Below are 7,668 nucleotides of genomic sequence, written 5' to 3'. Positions count from 1 at the left end.
ACTAAGCTTAAGTGTGCTAGATGGGCTTTAGAGCTTGCAGACTATCAGTTTGATATTGAACATGTAAAAGGTACTAATAACTGTGTAAGTGATGCGTTAAGTCGTGCACCTATAGACGATTTTGAAATCGATTTACCTATCTTAGCGGTAACTCGTGGTCAAGTCGAACGTCAATCTTTTATAGAACGTGCTCATTCTTTAGGACATTTTAGTGCTCAACGAACGTTAGAGTTAGCTAAATTGATCGATAGTAAAATTACATTATCAGAAGTTCAAGATTTTGTAGGTAAATGTAAAACATGTATAACTGGACCTCATGTCATTTCCAGAAGTCCACATGGAATGACTAAAACTGCTCTTCGTCCCTGGGATATAGTGCATTGTGATTTTGTTGGACCACTACCTCGTTCCACTAGTGGCTTTGAATATATTTTTACGTTCATGGATGATTTAACTAGGTTTGTGTTGCAACAACGTACACTGCTATTTCAGTGTTGGATAGATTATTTTCAATATTTGGCCCTCCTAGAACCTTGCATTCTGATAATGGCGCTGTATTTACGTCTAAAGATTTTAACTCTTATTGTGCAAAATGGGATGTAAATTTAAGTTTTACTCCTATTGTTCGTCCTCAGACTAATCCTGTTGAACGTTCACATAGAACTCTTAAAGCATCTTTACAGAAGACTGCTTTGGATGATAAGTCTTGGGATGCTGTGTTACCTGATATTGTTTTTGCTCACAATTCGGTTGTTAATAAAACAACACAACTTCCGCCATATTATTGTATGCTTGGTCGGTCAAGTTCTGTAACTCAGTTACTATCGGATTTCGAAGTTCTTTGTGAAATAGAATCAGATATATCAGAAATTTGGCAATTTTGTTATGATAACCAAATCAGAGCAAAGGAAGGACGTCTTAAAGAAACCGAAGGTCGTGTTTCCCGTTCCTTCGAAATCGGTCAAAAAGTTGCTGTTAAGATTTTAAATGGTCCTAAATTTAAAAAGGAACATTTTCAGTTAGGTTTTGTTGTTACGAAAATTTATGGTGACTTTTTACGTGATAAGTCTAGTACTCGAAATACGTGCATTGCATTTGACGTAAAATCACTGTCTCACTCGAGATCAGACCTCGTTAACGATTTGATTGGTTAGATTCATTTTGATAATAATGGGTTTCCATATCAGAATAGGCAGCCACAATCTGCGCGCCACACCGACAGTGACAAAAGAAAACAATGACATGAGAAAACGAAGCATTTGCTCGCGGGCCGCATTTCCCTCAAATTTTACATGACGCACAAGTCTGAACTAAAACATAATGAAGAATCATGTTGAACACATAAAACATTTCAAAGTGTTTGGTACGTTATGTCTTCCATCTTCTATAAACATATTGTACCTCATGCGTTGGAAATATTCGGCAGATGCCCATCAACATCAACGAGATACAGAGGGACCTGGTTAAAAAAAAATGAGAGTGGCAATGCTGTATGTTACCAACATCTCAGTTGGGTCCGCGGAATTAAGTTTATGGGGTCTGCGGATTCTAGTTGGGGTCTTCTATGTTCGGATTATTTAGGTCTGCGATCTTCGGATTATACACTACCAGAATTTCCCGTTTGCCTCGGCCTAAACGACGAATAAACTCATAAAAGTTCACGTCAATAAATGGCTTGCACACACAAAAGTGTCATTGTAATGAATCACATGCAAATATAACGATTTTCAACTTGAAAACCTTACCAATGTAAATCAATTGCGATTCAAATTTTTACAGGTGGTCGAGCTACATCGTATACATTTCCTAATGTCAAAAATTTGATTGATCCTTGAATTGTCTCATCATAAAAGGACCAAAAACAATAGTTTGTGGTGGTTCATATAAACAGATATAAATATTATGCATTTAATGGGTTCAGGGCAATTTTCAACTCTCTTGAGCAAATAGTGAATGTAAAGATAATCAAAAACAAAATTGGCAGGATGTATTTTCTCCCCAGTTCCGGAATGAAAAAGTTAAAACACCATTGTGTGTACTGTACTTGGTGGTATTATATTATATATAAAGAAACTGACAATATTCCATGTTATAAGATTTAATTATCTGTGTAGCCTATTTCAACTTTTGAATCCAGAGTTCAATCCGGGCATAGGTCAAGATAATACCTTCGGATTTTTCAACCCGGTTTCCTCCTGTCAGTGATGCATGCAAGAGGGGCTGACATGGAAAATGCGTCTAGTCGTTCGGAATGAACAATAAACCGAGGCCACGTGTGCTACAGGCTGTGCACGTTAAAGATCCCTCGACAGTTTCCCTATTGGCACCCTGCATGGCGTTGCCCGTCTTCATTAGCCCACAAGGTGCAGAAAAGTAGGACGTAAAACTCCATTCATTTCATTTCAACTTTTGAATGAGTATGTATTAAGGATGAATCCCGCCCATACATATTGTAATAGGTGTTTCAGCCATCTGGAATTAAATGTTGATCATTGAAACTGACAAATATCTTTAAATCTAAAATTTAAGATAAGTTTCTTTAAAAAAAGACTTTGATGGAACCGGAACCGGAAACGGTCATAGGTAATGTGGGGAAAAACTGATGGTATAACTGTACTACAATACTATTCATCTTTCCAAATACATGTATATGTATTTGGTTTTACAGATCCAAGGTTTAAAAAACCGCACCTGCGGAGATGCGAAATGTTTGAGGTAGGAAACCTTTTTGTTTATTTTTTGAGAAACTATACACCAAAATCTAGAGAAATATATCCCATAACATATTTTAAGTTTTATCCTGCCGTTTATTTTTTAACACCAAACACTATTCTGATTTCTTTATCGGGTTCAGCATTTTTGACTAAAAACGTTCAAGAAATATTTTACTTAAATTGTATTGTACAAAAGGCGCAGTTTTCTAGGGGGCGCAAAAACAGTTCCTGCCCCTCCAGCCAATTTGGAGCTACTACACCACTGGTTACCAGAATAGACCAGAATTTCATTACTACACTTGCTTTGTCGACAATATTGATCACTGCAGGCACACCCTTTTTTATTTATCTTTTCTGTTTACTTTACGTGGCAATTGAGTTACTGTGGTATACTAATTAATTGGAAACTTGCAGGTTTTTTATTATTTTGTAAATAAATAGTCTTTATTTCTGTTTACATAAAACAACGAATTGTTGCTTGCTGTGTTCTATCAATGAAATTGTGTTTCATTACTTAATCAATTACATACAGTGGCTCACATGCCACATATTTCATTTGTTACTTAGATTTAAAAAAAAAAATTTGAATGAAACACAATGGAAGGAAGGATGGTGATTATTCAGGATTTTGAAATATTCCCAAAAGTTTGCCAAAGTTTCTGTCCAAAACATTTTCCAAGTACCTTTCATAAAAATGGTTTAAATGCGGATGTAGCTGTAATGATATTGAAAATATTCGCATAATCCGGCTTGAGGCGTTTTCCCATTGCGGTGTCAGAGATACAATTTTCCATTGAAACTTAAGTCATTGCGCGTTAAACATAAGTCAAGAAAATCTAATAATTCTTTGTCTAGACGAGCCGGACACGGATTTCGAATATTAGAAAGGCTCATAAACAAAAACAAAAACAAAGTGATATATTATGGTATAACTCACTTCTTTAATAACAAAGCACATAAAGTGTCAACACAATTTACACGTGTCGTCATCAGATGAAATGAAGTAGTGGGGGTAAACATGAGGATAGATAACAAATGTACAGAAGAAAAACGGTAATGGAGACAATGAGAACAGTACAGAAAATAAAGTGGACAAGGACAAAGAGGCAGAAGCCAATACTTTTACAACTATTGTTATCCATCCTCATGTTTACCCCCACTACTTCATTTCATCTGATGACGACACGTGTAAATTGTGTTGACACGTTACGTGCTTTGTTATTAAAGAAGTGAGTTATACCATAATATACCCCTTGTGTTTTTTGTTATATCTACTCTCAACTTCTAAATGTCGTTCAAATCTTAAGAAAGGCTTTCCGAACAGCATCTAAATCGGATTTGTTATCAATATTTGTATAAATACTTACATCTAAAGAGATAAAAAAAAAAATGCATTGTCATGAATGTTTAATTTTTCAATAATTCAATAGTGTACTTAAGGTAAAATGGTTGTTTACATGCCAATGGCAGTATAAAAATACAATATAGTCGGAAACTTGGTATGATTCGCTGGAACAATCAGAAAAATAAGTCTTCCCTACCCCGTCGCCAGGAATGAATTGGTGCTGGTGTTCTGATTTTGTACTGAATTTGAAGAATCAAAGGCCAGAAAACTTCTTTTTGACAATTTTGAGGTGCCAAAAATGTATCACAATCTATATATTGATTTTGAACAAAGACACTGTACATGAATCAATCTCTGCTGAACTGAAGAAGATTGTGCTGGGGGGCTTAATTCTCACTTCATTAAGGTATTAAAATGGCTACGCATCATTCAGATTTTTATGGATTTTCAGTAATGTATATATGTTGACGTACTTCCGCTTTTGCGCAAATATAGTCATACTGAGAATCGGATTAAAAGAAGATTTGTACTAGAGAGCTGTTTCCATTATTTCGCGGTAGTGATTGTGATTACTTTCTTGCTTTTCTTACTCAAACATATAGTCATCGCTATTTTGAATGACAGCAATTCCTAATGTCACTCTTTCGAATAATGATAGTCTGATCCTTTTCAAAGCGCTCAAAATTGGTAAGGTTGTTACAAATTGTAAAAGGGAAACTTCGTATAAGCTATCGCATTTACTCAAAATGTTATTGTCATTCGCGCCGTTGGGTTGATTCCATCAAGACTTTCTATATATGATATTCGTTTTCCTCCACCAAGTCTTTCACGAAATATAATTTAGTTTAAGTCATATTTACGTGCTATACCGACGATAAAATTGGTTCGAGGGAAAAGGGTTTAGATGTAGGTATGAACGTCAACCCTCTATCTAAAACTATTTCTTCCAGGGGAGAGTTTGAGTTTTCCCCCACGTTTAGTATAAATTGGAGACCCATTGAGAATAAATAACTTTGGCAGTTGGGTCCATCCAGTGGATGTGTTGCGAAAAGACTCCTATCATTCGATTGCGTGGATTTGTATTAGGGGATTGTTTATGATACAGGTCATTAAATCTTCCTAAATCGGTAGCTGATGGGGGATGAGAAAGTTGAACGGAATCTGTGTGATGAACAAGGAGGCTGCGGGGTTTGGCAATTGAATTAAGTACATAATTTTCTCATACAAGGATTCCCCAGAATCGGCTCATACTTATCTATCATAGACGGCCCCTTGAAGTCGTGACAATCTTTTTGTGTGAAAATCTGGTTCAACATTTTCACGATTTTCATTTTTCAATTAAGGTTCATGTCAGATCCACCTTATTAAATTCATCCGAGCACATAAACTTTCAAGGAACTAGAGTGGCATTTTCGGGCGCTGATTTGGGCCTTGAATATATGTAAATAGTCTTCAGAACTACTACTAGTGTACGAAAATCGCATAATTCCTTCAAATAGACCTCAAACAAAAAATTGAACTTTTCATTTATTTCGTTCACAAGCTTATCTTTATTCTAAAAATTGGGGTATCCGAAAAGTGAACGTCTTGTTGATGTAGTCTTCCGTCGCAGTTGTGCGTAGACAGACGAAGTGGGACAGGATAATTGAGTCTACTGTATTCACATGAAGTCATTAACGCATTTTCAAAATAAGAAGTCTCTTAAAATGAAAACGACACTATTAAAATTATTTTCAAACATATAATTATGGATATACTTTGATGGCTCAAACTTCGACACTTAGCTGTGGACATTATTACAGATTGGTTTAGCGGAACAATTCGCGTTTCTGAGACCAAGATGTAATTTACTCCTTGGAATGCCACATGTCGCATCTATACGTATAGCATGTCTGGGAACAAAATAAGCGGTATCGCATCGCAGTTTGCGATACAATTTTCGACAAGATGCGATGCAATTTTCGTCAGTAGAGCATTTTTTTGCCACTCAGATTCTGCTGAATAAGGAATATTATACGAAGGTGGATAGCAGACATTTCGGAAAGGATAGTAGAACAGCATTGATATGGCCTACTTCACTCAGTAGATATATACCGTATATATACTGATATGCTTCGTCATTTAACGATCGAAACACGACATTTATATTTGTAATAAAATAATAACCAATAAATGTCTATTTCTGCAAGAACCCGAGATTACTATATTTATCGGTTGGTCTTTTCTCAATACGCGCGAGACCGTGAAATTTAGACTCAATGGCACGGGGATAAATAATATAACATATGCAAGTATCGATTAATTGAGAAATTACAATGGGGATAATAGTAGAAAAAGTGTACATGTAGGCCTTAATAAGGTCAAATCACTGCGATATTAGCACTCGATATTATGGTGTCTGCATTGTGCCAACTTGTGATTTTTTCATCCGGACGGGATGTATAAACATTAATTACATCATATTTTGCATATCAAAAGGATGCGGATTTCATGATAATTGGAATAACGTTAAAAAGTGGTATGCAATTTCAATTGTCATATAAGAAATTGCTCCACAAAATTTTAAACTGCTACTTAATTCCGGCCCATAAAGCAAAACACTGCTAATTTCGGGAAGTAGACGGACAAGAGGCTATGTTGTCATTGATATGGAATAACAAGGACAGAAAACAAATTTTTGCGCCAGAAAGATAGTTTGCACCCCTAATTGTACCCCCATTTCATATTCATTTAATTTAAGAATATAATTTTTACATGTTTTCTCTTCAAATCATTTTGAATTCAGCCTCGTCAGGATTCTGATCTACTCCACTGCAACTGGGTTTTGTTGAAGAAGTCCATATCAGTGTCCTATATAAAGAGATTCTGAACAACCTTCTCACTAGGTGCCATCTTGTTACTCTCTTCATGTTTCAAGATGGTTGTCAATCAATGGAAATGTCTTTCACATTTTCAGGATTTTGATGCATTTTATAGGCAATGTTAAAAAGATTTGTAAGAATATAATAAACTGTGGGTAGGTTGGTCAGTCTTCCCGTTCGTCTGTCCATTTGACGGCACTCTGTCCGTTCACATTTTTCAACTGATTTGGTATGTCCATGCATAAACATGAAATGATGATGAACTCTGAATTTGAGCGCTTTCCGTATATTAACCCCCGAGATAGAAACGCCACTGAACAGAACATGCGACAAATACTGTCATACAAAATTTTGATCGGCTAAAATAAGCCTGATACCGGTATTCACTATACGGTACGATATTAGATAAATGACTCCATATAGCCCTATAGGACCGTAATATAAGTTACAGGCCTATCCTGTTTAATAACTGAACATAAAGCAACATTTGCAGAGTAAACGCCTGAAATCACCATATGAAAACTTACATCACATAGAAAAGAGTTGTCGTGAGGAAATCTCATAACTATGTTAGAAATTCGGGCAATCTCAGATATTTGGTTCCGCCACTGGTCCAGTCTGATATTTTGACCTTTACTTCCCGTTCTCTGCGCCTTTTTATTTTTATCCTTCGGGAACTTGTGTATAAGCCTACTACACCGTCGCCATATTGGACGACGCATTTCCACACTACACGCCGTGGCATTCC

Source organism: Lottia gigantea (genome assembly GCF_000327385.1).
Source record: "Lottia gigantea unplaced genomic scaffold LOTGIsca_44, whole genome shotgun sequence".
In the NCBI taxonomy this organism is placed as follows: domain Eukaryota; kingdom Metazoa; phylum Mollusca; class Gastropoda; family Lottiidae; genus Lottia; species Lottia gigantea.
This window is presented reverse-complemented; position numbering follows the sequence as displayed.